The 19,689-nt window shown below is 51.5% G+C and overlaps 1 long non-coding RNA gene across 1 annotated transcript; it reads left to right on the top strand.

Moving 5' to 3' along the window:
• Positions 1-3,043: 3,043 nt before the first annotated feature.
• Positions 3,044-18,671, top strand: LOC311439975. The gene is made up of 6 exons (XR_014695125.1): positions 3,044-3,246; positions 9,165-9,390; positions 10,422-10,563; positions 12,825-12,870; positions 15,038-15,155; positions 17,454-18,671. It is a non-coding gene; the product is annotated as an uncharacterized lncRNA (long non-coding RNA).
• Positions 18,672-19,689: the final 1,018 nt, after the last annotated feature.

The following is a 19,689-nucleotide window of genomic DNA, read 5'->3' on the forward strand; positions in this document are numbered from 1 at the left end:
CCCCAGGCTTTGGGGACTTCACCAGTCACTGGCAGTTCTGTAGTGACGAATTCAAAGCTTTTTTTAACCCCCTCTCATGTAAGAGATGTAAGCGAGATGCAAAACTCCTATCAGCAGGCTGGAGGCTGTAAGAAACCCAGGTGTTGAGGCTGTCATGGTTTCTGTTCTGCCTTTTTTGCCTTCCTGGTCAGGGACACCTGGGCTCAGGCAGCGGCCTGTGCTGGGGATGCTGCTGCGGGAGCCCTGCACGGGCTGGGGAGAGCACGCTGCGCTGCCGGGGTTAGGGTGGTCTGCCTGCCCCTCCTCTGGCAAGAGGGATTTTGGGGGCAAGTGGCAAAGGCAGAGCCGCTCGGGGTCATTGTGCAAGACCCGCACAAGGAGGAAGTGGAAAATCACAGATCAAGGGAGACGAAACCTGGTTTCCAAATAGGAAGGTCATGCCTGGATAAAGCAGAGGAATTTCAGCTGATGCCGGGCTCTGCGTGGTGACAGCAGCGGGGCGGGGTGACGGGCCCAGCAGGAGTGTGTGCCAGACCCTACCCACGGCACCGGCAGGGCGAGAGGTGTGGAGTAATGGAAAATGTGGGGAGCTGGCACGCTGGCTTGAAAACCAGCTGAACACGAAACGGCCCCGTGCTCCTGTAGGTGTTTGAACGAGGCGCGGCGGGCGCATAAGAGGATTACTGGGTTACAGAAGAAGACTTCTTTGTCTGGAAAAATTGCTAGCTGATAATGGAGATATTCCCCTCCCTGCTCTGTTATGTAAACAGCTGCTGTGTGTTGGCATTGCCTCCTCTCCTGTGACAGCAGAGATGCATTTCATTTGCCGGGTGTTGGTGCTGCGGCACCGCCAGCCCCGCACCCCCCGCTGCCTCCCAGCCCTGAGCCTCACTACAGCGGGGCTGTGCCCCGGGAGGGGGAACCAGCTCACGAGCCCGTGCTATCACTGCCTGCTGAGAGCCTGTGGAAGACATTGTATGTAGATACGGCACAATAAAAGTGGTCCTTCAGTATGAACGTTAATTCCTCAGTTCGATCACACTTGTACTGCCAGTGCGAGCATCGGGGTGGTGGCAGCCGTGAGGAGGTGTTTGGGACTGAAAACCTGGCTGCTTCTCCCTCCAAAGACCTGGCAGCTGAGTGCGCCCCGTATTTCCTCTGGGTGCTGGGTGCCCAAACAGTCCCACAGCCACCGAGCTGCAGCCACCACGAGCTCCTGGCCATGGGTGGAACAGGGCCGGGGCTCGGTCGGCTGCATCGCCTCTGGAACGGGGGCAGAGGCTCAGGGAGCGGGTGCACCCTGCTTGTAAACACAGCTTGCCCCAAAAAGGCAGAAATCGTGAATCTTTCCTGAAAGTCAGAAAATGTTTTGTAACTTTAATGATTTTAGGACAAACTTTCAGCACCCTGTTTGCATCCCTGCTTTTGTTCTAAGGCTATGACCCACACTCGCTGACCAGTGAGGTTTACCCCTAACTCAGGCAGGCTTGAAAACAATCTTTGGAAAATCTGGGCAAAGCAAGATGCAATTTTGACCCCAAATGTATGTATGTGTGCATATTGATACTTCTCTAGCATTCGTCTATGAGCAGGAGGAATACCTTCATTTACTCGTTTCACAGGGCCCCGCTGTGGGATTGGTTTGTATTTATAGAGAGCCAAGAGAGCGCAGAGCAGTAGATACTCACTGGAGGGAGTATAGAAAGATGAGAAAATTGCCCCCATGTGCCTGCTGCTCTGTCAGTCCCACGCCCTGTGCATACAGAACGTCAAACACTGACAGCATGCACGCTGTTCAACAGAAGCAGGCATTATTAAAAAATAAAATAAAAAAAAAAATAGAAAAAAGAAGTTTGAGTGTGTGTGTCCCTGTATATGTGCAAATATTTACATCTAACTTGCTATGGTTTTACAGAGAAATATATTATGAGAACTTCTGGCCATGGTCAGTCTGCAGTTTCAAATACCTCTATTCAGAGACTTCAGGAAATAATTTATGGCTAATTTGATGGCAGCAGAGCTGGACTTCAGTTCACCACAGGGCTTTGGCTGCCAGGCCCCACTCAGTAGATGTTGTGTTTCCCCAGCAGTGCCTGCTGCAGCCACAGACCAGGGGGACAGTGCTCAGGGCTGGGAGTGTCTGCACCCAGCCACCCCCCCACCAACCCCTGCCCAGGGCACTGGTTTGCAGCATCAGATAACCTTTAAAACAAGGCATCACCTCTTGTACTGGTTTCTAGTATTTTCTTTCCAGTTACAGGTCCCTGGAAGCTTTCCATCAGGAGCAGGTGAAATCCTGTCTATGGGAACAGACCAGAGGTTTTGGCTGCCCCTTACACACCCCAGGCTGTCGCTGTGAATCCAAAGCTGCAGTCCAGTAGCTACTCGTGTCTTGGGTAAAAAGTCCTCTGCTATGTATGATCCCCACCGAGGGGAACCTTGTTCTGCTCCAGGTTCCCCTTTCCAGATGCCGTTACTTCACCATACAAGGGCAGAAGAGCAAATATCAATTACTGAATTATGCTTCAGGAGAGACATTAGGGGATGTGGTTCCCATCTTGCCTTTCAGGCTGAGAAATAATTGCTTTGCCTAATAGACACTCCCCTGGGATTTTCCTATGCATTCCCATTAGCTGCAGATGTAGGAAAATTACCGGCGGCAGAGGGGCCCATTCCCCTGGCAGTGCTGTAGGGCTGCCACGCATACGAGGCCCTGCCTGGGGAGCCCCTGTGGCCAGGGCTGTGGGGCAGCCCCCCGGCAGTGGGTGCCGTGCCACCTTGCTTGCACTGGCCCCAGAGCAATCGCTTTCCCCCTGCTCCGCTGCAGCCCCTGCCATATCCTACTCCCTTAGATACTCCCTGTGCCGTCCCCGCAGGGCACCTCCGTCCCTGGGCGACGTGTGGCCGGCGAGGTGCAGCGGCACCCGGCCATGGGCGCTGTGAGAAGCACACACAGAACCCAGAGCTGTGCCACGCTGCAGGGCCAAGCGTCCTCTGGGGAGTTCATTACAGGAAACGTGCAGGCAGGGGCCAAGATGCACAAATCAGGGTGAATCACAGCTGCTAAAAAGAGACGAGTTTCGGTGTCCCCGTGACTTTGGGAGAAGTGTGCTCAGGTGCTTGGTCTGGCAAATGCGCCTGGGACAGCGAGTTTGGGCCAGAGCTGAGTCATTAACATTTACAAAAACTGTATCATCTCCATGTAAAGTCTCAGCCGCAGAATCCAAAGCATCCTTTGTATCAGAGGTGGGTGTTTATTGCCTTACATCAAGTCTCATACCATGCCTTATTGTCAATCAAGGTGCTGTTTCACGAAGTGGGTTTCCACACGGGAAAATGCAAATTTCATTTTTTGTGGAAGACAGCTAATGAATGCTCCTCAACACTTACCCTTGTTAATAGCTCTTTAATTCTCTAATGAATATTTATGAGTCGTTGCCTGAAAGCAATGAACCTTGGTGTGTACAGGCTGATATTTCATAGGGATTGTGTTTGAAATTAAAATAGCAGTTTAGTTTTTTTTCTTCTCGGTGAAGAGTGCAGTGAAACAGCTGAACAGAATGAGAATAGCAACAAATTCTTTTTTTTTTTCTTTTCCTTTTTTTTTTTTTCCCCTTCCTTTATGGCAACTACTGAATTATTCAGACGCCTCTTGCCAGAAGAGGTGTATTTGGAGGGTGGTTGGCAGCATCAGCAGTGCTCACCCGTATCAGGGTCCGGCCTCATCCCTGGCCACGGCAGGGATGTGCTTGTGACTCGCCCACCGCCACCCGCCGCAGGAACCACTGCTGCTGCCAGGCCCTGCGCTTCTGCTCCGCGTGTGGCAGACAGCACAACGAGGGGGCCGGCAACTGGGCCCGTTCTTGGCCAGCTGGCTGTGATTTCCTGCACGGAGCTCATGTATTGTAGCACTGTGCTGGTGGCTGGGTTGTGTTCTCATCCTGTGTATGCCATGGGCTGTGGTGATCTCCTTATCAGCATTGTAGTCATATATCATAACAGCTCTGATTCCTGTCCGCTTGCCTTTGTTCATGTGCAGACTGCAAAGATGGATTCTGAGCAAACAACAAACAAACAAGTGCAGGGAAGCATCACCTTTACTTATGTAGTGACATAATAATTGGTGAGATAAAGCAGAGTGTAACGCATAAAATCCTTGAGGCCGATGACGTTTTCAGTGGCTTCCCCTTGCCCATCTGTCAGCCTGTGTGCCACAGGAGGATGCCGTTCAGAGGAGCCCTGTGTCCCTGTGCCCACAGCACTGCCTGCAGCATGGCAGCTCGGTGTCCAAAGTGCCGTGTTTCAAAGGTCTCTCACCTGTGACAGGCATTCGTGCGACATTTCCCACACACTTCTGCATCCCCAAAGGTTCCTCTCCCATTTGAGTAAGCATTGGGTAGTTTCTTCAGCAAACCTTCACCTCTTCCCTTTGGAAAGTCTCATGCTGGTATTCAAGAAAAAACGTACTGGTAGCATCCCAGACAACTTCCCCCATTTAGTGACTGTGAGCTGCAAAAATGGAAAACACAAATGCTCCCCTCTGGGGAGCACAGGAGCCCTATGGATGACCTGGGTTGTCGCGGCTCCAGCCCTGGTGTGCAGACCCCGCAGGACCTGCCCCAGCTCCCCCGTGCCCCCAGAGCGGGCACCCTGTGAAAGGAGGTGCTGGACAGCACTGCGAACGTCATGCACCTCATGCAGGTCTGTTTGTCTGGGGGATTTTCTGCTCCAGCGTTCTTGTTTCTTCTGGGTTTGAGCATAAAGAAAGCAAAGAGAGTGAGAAGAGAAACATCAAAGCCTTTAACGCTGTTTATTCAAGGGAAGCAAGATGAGCTCACTTGCAGGAAAGCTTTAACCAGCTGGCTGTGCGAGTTGCAAATCTGCTGCGTGGGGAGAGCCAGCCCCTGCCAGCCCCTGCCAGCCCCTGCCAGCCGCTGCCAGCCCCTGCCAGCCCCTGCTTGCCCAGAGGCTGCTGGCTGCTCGGGGCGCGGGGCAGCCCAGGGCCGCCAGCATCGCCCAGCACATGGCACCCAGCCCGCTGTGCACTCAGCATCTCCAACCTTCCCTTCTCGGTGATCTCTGTCTGCTGTGCATCCTCCAGCAGACACAGAGAGGATGCTGAAGCAGAGTTCTGTTACCAGGTATTGTGCAGAGTGGAAGAGAAGCTTATCGGAGGGGGTTAGTGGCTTCCTTACTGTGTCAACTTGTACAAAATAGTAACTTAGAACATTAGTAAATGCCAGAAGCTGACACTGTGCTCCAATGCTTTGTTCCAGCGTATTCTGGAATATTCCACATGTGGAACACTTTATTCCAGAATATTTTTTCCCTCTGGGACATGACAACATACCAATTTGTATGTGGAAAGCCACTGTTTGCAAACAAGTGTGGCGCGGTTTGTAGTCATGGCTGGTACTAATCTCCAGCTTTAGATGTTCACGATCAATACAAATTAAGTTCGCAATGGGAGTTGATTAAACAGGACACAGTCAGCATTTGTGAGCATTCATCTGAATTTCAGATTGTGTTTACTGTCGTAGCATCCACCCGTATTTCCCCCAGTTTCCTTTGTCTGCACAGGACTTCATGGAAGAGAGCTGTGAATTAGCTGCTCTTCAGACGCCGAGCAGCACATTTGTGCATAACCAAATTCATTCTCTCCTGTTTAGCTCTCGTGTATTCACTGTGCATGTCAGCTGAAGCATTTCTCCCTGAAATTGTTTCAGCTGGAGGGCATAGCTTTCCCTAAATTGTTCCTCCAAAGTGGTACTTTGAATTGAAAGATTTCAAGTCAGTAGTTCAGCCTGAGATTTCAGAGTGGCAGGACAGCTCGCTTAGCTATTGTTTGAGCTGAAACCTCGCAGAACTACTCGGTGCCTCAGCTTCTCACCCTGACTTTGGATAAATCAAACGTCAAAATGACAACATTTCCCACAGCAAATTCCTTTCTCTGGACAGATTAATTCATCTCCTGCCATACATTAGCTGATGCCAAAAGCAGGTCCCTACGTGCCAGTGCAAAAAATACCAGCAGCAACTCCAGCAGCCACTGGCTGGAAGCCTCACTGGGCCATCACTGAGCTGTGGGGCCACGGCAGCCACCGGGGTCACGGCAGTGCCTGGGGTCAGGCAGCTCATGCCTGGCCTGCCTCAGGCAGAGGCACGGGCACCACGCACCCTGTGCTGCAGTGCAGGCACAGCCCTTCTCCTGCCTGACCTTCCTACCTTTCTTCCTCAGCATGTAAGAACGTGCATGGGACAGCACCACAGAGCGCCTCACACACTCACAGGACACCCAGTGTGGAGGGGCCATGGGAGACCACCGGCTGCCCTTGCTGGAAAGCATTCCTTCTGCATGGTGGGAGCAAACCCCTGATGGTGCGACTCGCACCCCTTGTCCCTGGTCCTCTCTGTGTGGCTGCCTGTGAAGACACTCAAGGAAAAAAGCTCACTTGCAGCTTGGCTAATTTGCACTGCACCATACGACCAGCTCTGTTCAAATGCTGAGTTGCTAAACTAACTCTGCAAGAAGGAACTTTTTCCCTAAAATATTAGCCAGCTTGTTAAAGTTAGCAATATGAAGGGGAAGTAAGGATTGCATTTCGTATGGAACAAGTTTATCATAGTGCTTTACAAAAAGGAAAAGAACGGCACCAGTAGCTGCAGTAGCTAAAATAAGAGTAACACATAATCATAACGGTGGTTCTTCCTGATTTGGGTCAGTAACTGCTCACCAAGCCTAAGAAAGGGATCCCTCACTTGACAAAAGGCAGATAAAGAATTTGGATGAAATGCTACATTGTGACAAGATGCAGTGAAGATCACACACAGGTGTTACCGTTTGGATGTTGTCTGTGCAGCCTCGGGCGCAGCAGGGCAGGATGCTCTGTGCCGGGCACTGCTGCAGCCGTGCTGCCCTGCTGCACGCCCGTGGTGCTGTAACGAGACCAGCCCGTGGCTTGCTGAGCTCCTGCCTTGCCCGGCTCCTCAGCCTTTCCTTCCTCCACTGGGACCTCGGCTGTGCTGGTGCTGACCCAGCACACGGCAGTGCTCTCTCTCTCCTGGCAGCAGACGGGAGCTGGTTTATGGGCCACCTTCACGGGTTGTGTGTGCAGAGGAGAGGTGGCCATGCAGGTGACTGCAGAGAGGCAGTGCTGCGGTTATCTGCCCCACCTCGGGGTTTATGGAGGGCACAGAGTGACAACAGCTGATGAGTTCAGTGACAATGTCTGGCACCGTGTGTCCGGCTGTGGAAATGCCACGCAGTGTCATGAAGGCTTTTGATACCCATCCCGTGCCAACTCAGCGAGGGGACAGGCAGTGCCCTGGCTGCTATATCCGAGCAATCTAGCAGTTCCTCTGAGGGCATGAACGTCTCCTCCAGCCTGAAGTGTGCAGAGCAGACAATGGCATGGTCAGAATAGTGATTAGTCTGCCAGTTAGTAACGCCCCCACAGCGCCTGTCACGCAGCTGATGCATTTATGACACAGCAGCTCCTGGGATGTGCAGCCGGCCAGCGCAGGCGGCACCGCGCTCCTGCGTCCCCTCCAGGCACTGCAGCAGGTCGGCGAGCCCTCACCAAGAGCAGAAACCATCCTCCTGGTGCCAAAAGGTCGCTGTCTGCATTTATTGTATTTGCTTATTCCAGGGGAGGCCTGCTTCCCGTCCTGCAGAGTCAGGAGGATTTCCTTGTTGAAACGTCACCGTAATAAACACCTGCATAATATTTATTGTAGCTTTGCTGCATTTTTAACTCTTGTGTGGCTTTTTTGATTTCTAATGACTCAGACAGGAAGTGACCCAAACTTCCCGTTCTTTATCCATCCCAAAGTATTCAAGTCTAGACAAAATTTGGAGATCTAACAAGGCAATGGCCATCTTTTATGCTCTTGTTTTCTAATCCCTTAACTATCAGGGCTCTGTCAGAAATGACAAAATCTGTTCTTGAAAAAAGTCTGCTGTAGTTACATTATATTCAGCCTGGAAATACTGTGGTACTCAGAAGCATTTTTCTCTTGTGATCCCAGAAAAGAGGAGCTGAGGTGATTTCAGTCAGGGAGGCATCTGGTGTAAATGTTCTGACTGTTGTGGGCTGCACCACTGACTTCTGCAGACACGTTTCGGACCATGAGCTGCAAGTGCCAAGGGCTGTCCTGCAGGGCACCCACTGCTGGCAGACCACGTGGGGACGGGGCAGGGTGCCGTCCTTCTGTCCCCTGCAGCAGCGACGCTGGGGAACTGCCCTGCCCTGCCCTGATGGATGCCCTGCTCCTGACCGGCTGGCGAGGGTGCTGACTGTAGCAGCAGTGGAAATTTGGGGCTGAAGGGAAGGGCTTTTGCAGGGTCAGCACCAGTGGCCAGCCGCGGGCTGGGCTGCAGCAGGCAGCAGTGCTGAGGTTTGGCTGCCCCTGGGTCAGTCTCTTGCAGAGTTGTGCGTGGGGCTGCGCTCACATTTGGGAAATAAAACATTGAGGCTGCAAGGCAGGCTGCTCTGGCATATTGCTGTCCTCAGGTCAGAAGGACAGGAAGCATTGACATGGCTGTCTCTGCAGGTACGGACGTGCAGGCCAGACTGAAGTTACTTCCAGAATCCCGGCCGTATGTGCATTCCCATCACATTGCTCGTCTTTTTGTGTATGCTCAGGACTTGAGAAATAAGCTATGACATTTAGCAAAAAAAACAAAACCAAGCAGAAATCAAAGAAGAGATTACTGATAAAAAGGAGTGAGCAGAGACAGAGGAGCAGCTGTCAGGCTAGACAATGAATGCTGCACAAAGGAAAGGACAAATCTGCTGCAAATAATGCCCAGAAAGCTAAAGCTTCATGGCTGCTAGATGGGACACAGCAGAATCGTGTTTACTGAAGCAAATAAATAAGCTGTTTCAAAATGTCCAATATTTAAAAACAGAGGACAGAAGTCCTATTTTGTTGAGCTATTTGAACGTGCTGCATTTACACGCCAGCAGCTGGTGTGGGCTGCAGTCGCCTGTGCCTGCCTGTGCTAGCTGCAGGAACACTGTCAGGGTACAGCCACGCCGCCCTGGCCAGCTACTGCTGAGCCATAGCTATCACTGATGCCAACTCATTTTGCAGAAAAAAATAGGATATATTTTTAAAAATCTATTAAAGCTGTGACTTTGGCAACTTGTTAGTTTTGCCAGGGCCTTGATGGCACTAACGATCCCTGACGTCCCTGCCCAGCCCCACCTCTCCCCGCGCAGCTCCTGTCCATGGGCAGGACCCTATTTCACCCAGCCCAGTGATCCTGCAGGATGCCGGTCCCCAGGCACATCTCATACCCACTGAGGTGTGAAGGACCCCACTCGGTAACCTCCAGGTCACAGAGAGGTTTCTGCAAGGACCTCTTTACATCCAGTTTTCACCTGGGTAAGTCAGGCATGACCATGCCAAACTGCAAGTTTTGTAGTCTGTGTCCTGCCACTCCCATCTGCGTATCTAAACGTGTCCGAGCTGGTTTGTCCTACACCGTTACAGTGTTCGCTGCTACCTGCACAAAGACAGGCAGGTTCACTGGGGGAGAATGAGTACTGGCTTTAGGATGTGCGACACCTGTGTGTGAGAGCACTGGTGAATCCGTGTCCCGCAGCTCTCGAAGTCTGTTTTAAATGCTTTCAGAAAACCAAAGTGCAGGAGGTAATGCTGCCAGAAGATTCTCCTTTTCCTGTCATTGGGTTAACTCATAACGACAGCAATACAAATATCAGATGTGAAAAATGAAGGTGTAGGAATTGCATGTTCCACAGAACCCCCCAAGAAAAGTCTCCTCTTGCTTTCAGCGAGGAAGTGATGGAATCAAGTACCTTTTGTAAAGATTATAAGGGAGACCTTATGCAGCATGTTTCTGTTTCAAAAACAGGGAAGGCTTTCCAGAGATTCATCTCAGGGGAGTCCTGGTAATTGAGGCCACCTCTTAAAACAAGGCTCAGAGCTAAGTTATAAAGTGTGTGTGTGTTCTGTGATTTGGATGAAATGCTTTAACCTGCGAGCTCTACTGTAGATGAATTTATAACATGGGGGAGACTTGTTACTGGATTTCCTCAGCCTGCCTTATTTATTAACATACTGAATCTCTGTATGAATGGCTGTACTGATTTCTGAAAATTACTTCATAAAACCAAAACTAGTTCCTAAAAATAGGAAAGCAAATAGGCGGGATGCTGGGATCTGCACAGGTAGACTTTGATAGAGATGGTAGGCAGCTTTTGCAAATGAGTTCATTACATTTTACTTTATATTTCTGTATGTTTCTGTCACTATTTTTCCACTGAAAGACTGAGTTTGCCTAATAAATATTGTTTCCAACAATGCAGTTGTAATAGCTCCCCTTGTCACTGTTCAGTGTCAGTTCTTATGAGGACAGCTGGATCCCTTTTGCATCCTGTCCTTTATTTTGTTAGCTTTCCCTCCTCTGCAGAACAAAAGCCCTTGGAAAATGTCGAAGAGCAGGCCTGCTGCATGGAGGCTGGACACAGCACAGGACTCTGCAAATGGAAAAAGGGCAGAAGTCTGGCTTACCAAATGCAGGATGTTGAAGAAGAGGTAAGTGATCTGGAAAGCTTGTGTCCCGGGTGCTGTGCCACCCTCATGCCACCGGTGATGCATGGCTGTGAGCGTCCCCAAGAGTGTGTGAGCACAGCTCCATAGGGCATCCCTGCTTCGCATCTCCTTTGTGTCGGGGTCCAAAATGCCAAGCCCCAGATTCGCTGCCTGGGAGCTGATCCACCCCGCTGGGACCTGCCTGTTCTGCTCTGCTGGACTGGCCCTGTCACCTGGGTACAGGGGTAGGGAATGGCGAGGAGTCTGGCTCTGGGACTGTTCCTGTGGCCTAAAATGGCCCGAAGCTGCCCTGAGCAGTGCCCACGACCGGGAGGCAGACTGGTGTTTCCTGCCCACTAGCAGTGCCTCATTGCCAGCCCTGTACGTGGGACAGGCACGGTGCGCACCCCTCAGCACCCCGGCACCTCTGCTGCCCCGCCACCGCAGCAGTTGCTGCCAGCACCACTTCCCCCACACAGCACCTATTGCAGCAATGCCTTGCTGAGTGCTGCTGCATCGGTCCTGCTAGAGAACAAATCAAAATGTGCTGACAAACTGGAGCACACTGGATCAGAAGATTTTGGCCTGTTTCCCAGCCAGTGGCTGCGTGCCTCTGTGTGACTCCTGGAACCCAAATGTCCCCTGCTCAGCTCACAGCTCATGAACACCAAGCATCGTTTCCCCTTAGAACAGCAACAATACCTCCTTACTGAGAAATGCTGATAGTAACCATCGCTGGATTAAAAATACCCCGAATTTCAGGGGTACCTTTCTAAAGCATGGCTTTGTGTTATGAGCACATAGCTTCTATTCTCACCAATGGTGAACTGCAGCTGCCCGTGTCCTGACCATGGGTAAAGGTCTTCACATTATGGCTCTCATGAGGATTTGGAGATGCTCTGGAGACAAAATCAGTGAGCAGCTGTTGGCAAATAAGGACTACGTGCCAGATTCTGTAAAGGGTATAAGGCAATGATGACAGGCTGCATTTTTATAGCAGTGCAAAGAACCCTACTTCTTTACTACACTTTCTGTTAGTATTCATTTTTTTAAGAGATCGGAGATCATGCAACTGTGATAAAAGAAAGAAGCTAACTGTGACAGGATTTTCATCACTAGTAAAAAATCTGTAGAGGAAGAAGTTCTATTACTAAATTTGCTGCAGTATCTGTCATGCAGGGGGAAGGCAGGGTCAGCCCTCAGGATGAAAGCCCAGATCAAAATGTGCTGCCTCTGCATTTTGGCATAGTAGGATGCTAAATATATGAACTGTCACGCAATCGTGAAATGCATTACACACTTCTTCAGTCCCATCAGCCTCTCCATCATTGTCACAATTTCCAAGGACTGACTTGGATTAATAAGAGGATTCTGATGCCAGTGCAGGAAAACATCCTGTTTTCTTTCAGCCTGGTCAGGGGTTTTCCAGCCTGCCCTTGAGCTGGACCAGAACATGAAAAGGTGATTTTATGCTGCTTCTGCCCTTCCATGGCACTAGAGCCAGGGGAGGCTGACCAGCCCCAGGTTTAATTCAGTGTGTCCTGCGGGTTTAAGTCAAGGAAGTTAAGGTGTTCTGCCTTTGGTTCCCTGCCCACACAGGGCAGCGTTTCCTGCGGCCCTGGGGCTGTGCAGCACCGCGGGGTCGGTGGCAGGAGGCTGTAGGTCGGAGGCTGGCGCTGTGCTCAGTGGCTCTGAGTGTGCCTGGCTCCTGCTGCAGTGCCCATAAAACACCTTGAAGCCACAGGCAGCAGCACTCCAACACGTAACGGGCCTGGCGAATGTGTTGGGTCACGAGCCGACACAGTGGCACTGATCTAATGCCAGTGCGGGTGGAAGGGGATGGCCTGGGTCAGGCAAACCCATCACTGCCTTTGGGCCTGACTCTGCCACTGCTTCGGTGCATAGCAATGAACCAAGTCCAAGCAGACAAAGCCAGAGTTAATTTCACTGCAGCCTGGTGCATCAATGCGCTAATTATTAACCGCTATAAATCCTTTCTATGAGATTCCAAGTAGTAGCATCTCCTGTTCTGAAAACACACCAGGACAGCAAGCAGAGCTACTTGGTAGTGCATGTGAGGGTAGTGTGCAACCTGAAATAACACCAGTAAGCTGGGGAAATTCGTGGGGAATTGGACAGTGACAGAAATGTAGAGGACCTTTTTCAAAAGGACTAAAAAGAAATTTTTCATGGGTGGTGGACAGCATTGAGATTAGAGCTGTAACTGTTGCTCAAAAGCCCTGAAAACTGTTATTCTCTTACAGATAATCAAAACGGATTCCAAACGAACAAGCTGGTTAAAAACCCACGGTATTGTTTAAGATGTGTATGTGCTTTGAGATTAAAACCCAGCATTATTCTAAGCTCTTCTAAAACAAGAGAGTGATTCAAGCAGCAAAGGGGGATAACCGCTGCATATTGCTTGGCTCCAGGCTGAAGCCAAGAACTGGCACTGAGGCTCGTAAACTTTTCTTACAACTCGGCCGGGATTCACAAACCCTGAAACGTGCGGCCCGTGTGGCAGGCCGGGGGCACACGTGCAGCCGGGGCAGCCCCCGTGCGCCAAGCGCTCCGTGCGGCCGGGAGCTGCGCTCCGCGCGGTGCGAGCCCCTCTCCTGGCAGGACGGCGTCACAGCAGCACCACCAGCCGCGCAGACCGAAAGGACTGCCGAAAGGCACTTTTTTCTTTCTTTCTTTCTTTCTTTCTCTCTCTCTTTTTTTTTTTTTTTTTTTTTTTTTTTTAGCTTCCATATAATTTTATTTCTCGGGAACATGTCACTTGCTCAACACTGAAATTTTGTGCAGGAGAAAGAGCGGGTTTGCTTCATCGTCTCACACACAAAGATGTTGAGGAAGAACTTGGGAGTTGTCAAAACCTTTTGTTCTGGCCTTTTCTAAGTTGGAAAGGTCAGTCAGTGCATTTCACAATGATTCCTGGTTTGGGGGATTACTGACTAAGAGCCCATTTGCAGCTGAAATCCAAGCACAGACCCCCTGCCAGCACATTGGGGTGGTGGGCAGCCAGCCCCAGACCGGACATCTTCCCTCTGCCTCCCCCTGGAGCAGTTCTGGAGGCACCCTGCACCTTTTGGAGGCACCCTGCACCTTTTGGAGGCACCCTGCACATCCTGTGCACTGCTGGGGCTGGGGCTTTAGCTGGGGAATCAGCATGTCGAGGAAGAGATGGCTGGGAGCTTTACTGGGATGTGGCTGCGTCCTGAGGGGAAAAGACCAAGCTGTGAGTGTCCATGCCAGGTAGGGAGGTGCCGTGGCAAGCAGTGGGTTTCAAGGCTGGCCTCTGCAGTCTGGGGCTGGGACACAACGGTGGGGTCATGCTGTACCCCAGGGACCACAGGGACAGCACCACCCCGGGCAGCGCTCAGCTCCTGCTCACCTGCCAATTAGCACTTTATAAAGTTCCTCTCGTGCTGCAAGGCCAAGTGCATTGAGCTTCAATTTTGGCACACTGAATTTCCTCAGTCAGTGGTGGTGCTGCAAAGCAGCCTGTTCCTGGGCCTGAGGAACCTGCCAGCGTGGAAGCAGAGTGGCTACCTGTGGCAGGGCGCAAGGCACCTCTTTCCTTCCCATCCCTGCAGCCTGACGCTTCCCAGTGAGCTGCCCACCTCCCCCAGATTTCCCTGCGTTCCCCACAGGCGTGCTGGGTGGGTCCTGTCGGTGGATTAGCCTGCATGCATTCAGCAAACACGGAGGCAAAGAGAGACTGGGCTTAGAAGCCCTGCCCTCCTCCCACCCCATCTCCGGGGAGGAGATGCACAAAACCAGGAAGCTGACACTGGGAGCCATAGGGTTACGAAGAGAGAGCATCACTGGTGGTCTTCATTGAGGGGTGGATGGGGACAGAAGACCATGCAAGTGAGCAGGGCACAGCTCCCATTATACGAAGCAACGTGGGGTGATGGAGAGTGCTTCATCCACCCCGGGTCTCTGACCTCATGTTGGTATTAAAGGCATGGCCTAGCTCAAGTGATGGTTTATTACATTCAGGCAACATTTTGAAAGGCAGTTTTAATGTTTGGTGAGTTTCCACGTAGGAAATCCAGGCTGTGTTTCATTTTGTCCCTATAGGAGAGTCGCATAGGGTTCCTACTCTCAAGGCTGCAGAATTGTTACACTTGAGTATAACAGGAAACACTGGATATATCAAAAAGATAGAGGGCAGGCATAGAGCTGTCAAACGTAAAGCACCTGGCAACAACCGAAACAGGGCTCTGCTCTGCTCGCTGGGGTCATTTCCCATGTTAGGCTTACAGCAGCCAGAGGCTGCCAGCGGCAGCGCTGTCTTTTGTTGAAACTGGTTGGCTTTTCTTACACTTGATCAAACAGCATATGCAATCTGCTGAATTAAAAAATCATGGATAAACTTCCAAGACTGCTTGGTATGTGAATGATTCTGCCACAGAGACCTACAGAAGAACGGAGCAGTGGATAGCTCGCTATCTGTTGCTTTGATTTACAGGGAGCTGGAGACCTGTGTGCTGATGTCAAAGCCAAGCCCCCGGCTGTCATTCTGGCAGTACTAACTCATGGCTTCTCTATAGGAAACAGGACTGACTATTCAGAGCCTTGTGTCTTCGGTGAGTAACATGCCACAAACACTAATTCCAATTGAGATGATATGTGTTTTTGAAAAAGCGACTCTCAGTATGTAAAACCAATAAATTTTTGTGTTGGAAGGAGAAAATAGGTGCAGAGGACATTGGAAGGAGCAGCTCAGCAGCAGAAGGCACAACGTGTGCTACCAGAGCTGTGACGCTGTGCTGTGTGAATGCAAACATACGATTTACAGCGCTACATTTTAATAATCTAGGACAAATGCTGAAGATCTTTAAAAAGAACAGAAGAATGTGTACACAAAGGCAAGACGTGCTATTTAGATAAGCACACCTTGACCTTTAGAGCTGCTGGCAGCCAGCTGGGTTCTGTCTGCTCACCAGATCCAGGGGCAGCACCGAGGGCTCCAGGCTGGCGGATGAGGAGCGCGTGCCCCGTTGCAGCCCCTGCTCTGCCGCCGCACGGCGGGGGCTCCTCTCCTGCAGGGCACATCCCATTCTGGGGCAGCCCGTGCTGTGCCCACCCGTGGGCACATATGTGAAGGATGTGGCTGCTCCACATCCTTCCACCACTGAAGGTGGTGGCACGGGCTCCAGCTGCACACCCCAGAGGGGAGCCCAGGGGCTGGCAGTGTGCGGCGCCTGCTGTGTGCTGGGCCCTTGCTAGAGCTCGGAGAGACATAAAGATCAGCACTAACCCACAACAGTTATTTATATTTTATTTATAGTTATTTCTTCTCAAGAGCTCGCGCTATCGCACATGCATGTCCATTTTCTTATTATTAAACTTTTGAAAGAAAAAGGCAGTTTTGTGATTGAAATGAATCACCGGTGTTATTCACAGTCACCAGTGTTACTAACAGAATCATTTAATTAGCAGGCACGGCTGGTAAAACATGATTGCTGCTTAAATTCTTAATAACTCAGTAAATCAAATATTTACCCTGTTAAAAGTGAATGTTGGTAAGTCCCATGGCAATGCACCAATTTAAGAGGCCAATAAAAACATTATTTTTTTCTACCATGGTTTTTTCTGAAGCATTACAACGGCATTCACTTCAGGCAAATAGCTTTTCAGAAATTAGGAGATAGTTTTTCGTGACCTTTAAAATACAAGTTCCAGACCGTGGCTTATCCTTCGGTCTTAACAACATCGTCTTTGTCTCTCAGAGCAGAGCCAGGGACTGGAAAGTAGATTGAAAGATTCCCCCCATGTACACAGCCTGAGACAAAGGGAATTTCATCAGCACTTTTATCTTTTATCAGACTTTTATCAGACCTTTTATCTGGGAATCTCTTAAATTATCGGCAAATCAGTATGGCTAAACCACTCTTCTGTGACTGAGCTCCTGCAAACCACAAATCCTTGCACATTTGCGGCAAAAGCTGTGGTGCTTCATAGGGGAAGGTGGTGGCAGCAAGTTCCAAAACTCAGTATTTTTGCCAGCCCAAGAGAAACATTTTCCAATTAGGAAAAGCACCTTGGACTAGCACAAGCTGTCCCGAAGCAGGGGCACGGGCTGCCGGCCCCACAGAGGAGCTCATAGGCAGAGCACTTGCAAGTGTCCGTCCCCATGCAGGACGCGGGATGGCCCCTTCCCCGCGAGCGGCAGGGACAGAGTTAAGCCAGGAAGGAAAAGCTTTTAATCTTTTCCTTCAGATGATCTTGGCTAGCTGGAACCTGTTGTTGAGGCTGTGGCTGAGGAGGGTGGAGATGCCTAGAAGGTTTTTGGGTTTTGTTGCATGCAGATTGCCATTTACGAGCTGCAGGATGGAGGCAAACTTTGGGTAGGAAATCCTGGGTCTTGGCTGGCACACCCGTGGGGAGCAGCTCGCCCCGCGGGGCAGTGACGGAGCACAGGCGGGGGAGCTCCCTCCCTGCCGTGGGGTGGGATGGGGAGGCGAGGGGGAGCAGCTCCTGCCCCAGGTGTGCTGGTACCTGGCAGCACGGGGCAGCTGCACTGCCTGAGTGCCACCTTCTGAGGCAGGGTCGGGCTGCACAGCCTGCTTTGAAAATTGCAGGTACCAGCTTAAATGGGAGTGTGGCTTCTGCCATGGGGTCATTTTCTGCCTGAGGACTGAGTAAAAGCTTCTAAAAATACAGAGGAAATTTTCAAAATGAGAAAATGGTTTATACAATGAAGCACATCACACTGAAGCAAGAGAAAACATCAGCTTTGGAGCTGAAAACATTTTGTTCCTGGAGTCTGAACACTGGCAATGTATGTACTCAGGGGGAGGTGAGATCAAGCTGCTGGGATGCAAGGATAATTGAAAAAAAAAATTAATCACTTTTCTTTCTTTTGCTTTGTGTTTTTACAGAGCTGCTGTGCTCCAGGCTCATAAAAGCCACACCGTCCTCTCAGTCCCTCTGTGGGCAGCACGCTGTGGGAGCAAGGCCGCCAAGGGCTTCGCCCCCAGGAACCTGACGGGAAGCCCACATGTGTGCAGGGGCAGCAGGCGCCCAGGGCCTGGCAGGCAGCATCAATCCTGCCCAGACATCGGCAGGGCTGGGTGCCTGTGGAAGGGCTGGCTTGGGGACCACACGGCCGTTCACTGCCCTCGCGCAGCGATGCCTAAAATCCCTTGGGAAAACAAAGCTCCCAGCGCCTTTCCCGTCTGCTTAGCCTCCTTCGTCTCAGGTTGCTGCGGGCAGCTGGTCGGGCGTGAGGTGCTGGGTCACGCCAGAGCAGTTCCTGCAGCCTGTGGCTGCTGGCCTCCAGGAGCTCGCAGCGAAGAGCTGTGCTTCGGGGTCACGGCAGCAACGGGCTGCTTGCCCTGCCAGGAGACTCCGTGTAGCGACGCTGAAGGCAGCAAACACCCTCCTTAACTAGCTTACAATTAGCACTGAGGGGAGAAAGAGAAGCGCTCTGATCTGGGAGGAGCCTGAGGCTGTTCCAGCACCACAGTGCTGCCAGTCACGTCTCCCAAAACCTCCACGGCCCGGGACAGCTCTGAAGGGATGTGGCACTGCTCCGCCGGCTCAGGGCGAGGCTCGGCCGTGTCTCCAGGAGCATCACTCAGCAGCCATAACGTATTAATCCTTCAGCAGTTCCTAATAACTGTAATTACTGCTGGTGCACTGCGCCGAAGGCTAAAGCTAATAACATCCCCGCATTCAGAGGGCACGGTGCTCTCAAACCCTGGCACGTTGCAGTGGCCACGGTGCCCAGGCAGCGCAGGATCCTGCTGCAGGCCCTGCGGGGCTCACGGCAACCCCCAGCCACACGCAGTGCTTCCAAAATGCAAAATCGGTGGGAGACAGAGCTGCTGGCTGGGATTCCCCTTCTGCTCTGCCTCAGGCATCCTCCACACAAAAAGCACGTGGAAAGTGCTGAGGAAGCGGTGCCGATAGCTGCGCTTCCCAGCTCAGCACTTTGTCCATGCAAAACTTCCCCAAAGCGTCTGGAGGCTGCATCTTGTCTGCAGCAGCTCAGTCTGGGGCTGGAAGTAAAACTGCCTTTTACCCAGCCGTGTCTTCATCAATCATTTTGTTTGTTCCGGTCCATGAAGTAGGAGCAGGAACAAGTCCCTCAGGAGACCTCCTCTTTCCCTTCCTCAGGCACGACTCTAGCAACCACAAGGCAGTGCAGATAATTAAAAATGAGCATCTGCAGGAGAGCGGGAGGCTGGAGACATACCAATTACACCTCTCTGTCCCACAGCCCACCATGCAGTCTGAAGTCCAATTGTGCCACGTGCCCCAGGACAACCACCCTGTGCTGCACAGCCCCCTCTCTGCCCACGTACCGCAGCTGGTTTGTAAGAGGTGTGTCCTGTTTTGGGAAACCTGGAGGAACAAAAATAGACTTCAAAGCATTTGAAAGTAGGAGTGGGGAGATTTACATCCACAGCTGTTTCTGCTGCAAGGACGACTTCTGGGAAAGAGGTCCTCCTACTGCACAGGCTCCTTCAGCCACCTGAATGGCATCACAGGTGACCAGTCATTTTCTGGTTACTGTACACTCAGTTTTAAAAGCCCATGAATTATCTGACACTCCTGTGACACACAGATCTGCCGAGTTTGGGCAAAATTCCATGTAATAACTGAAATGAAAACAAGCACTGCAGCTGCACGCTTGCATATAAAGATCAGACTTTAGCAAAGGGCTCTTTTAGCCAAGGTGACAGGCTTTTGCCTCAGCTGGGCTGAACTCAGGCCGTCGGCACGGAGCAGCCCCTGGCCAGGCGGGCAGTGCAGGCTGGAGCCGGGCTGGCCGTACTGCGGCACCCTGGGGCCACGCTCACACCCAGCACCCGGCGCCCACAGACCCGGTGGCTGCCAGAGAGCCCAAAATGGGGTGGAAAGTTCATTTTCTGCTTTTCTGCCTGGGCTTGTAGGGTGCTGCCTAGTCCTTCAGAAAGCTGAGGCCAGGCCCAGCTCCTGCCTCCAGCCTTCATTTTTGCCCGATTTCCATTTTCCATATTAAGTTCTTTATCAGGTGTGAACTAAAAGACCATTTCCACCCTCTCCAGTGGTCCCACAGCTGCCAGCATTATCTCAAACACTTCCAAAATGTCTTCTTTGGAGCCGCTGTTAAGTGATGTTGGAAAGAAA

Source organism: Aythya ferina, assembly GCF_964211825.1.
Source record: "Aythya ferina genome assembly, chromosome: 7".
In the NCBI taxonomy this organism is placed as follows: Eukaryota; Metazoa; Chordata; class Aves; order Anseriformes; family Anatidae; genus Aythya; species Aythya ferina.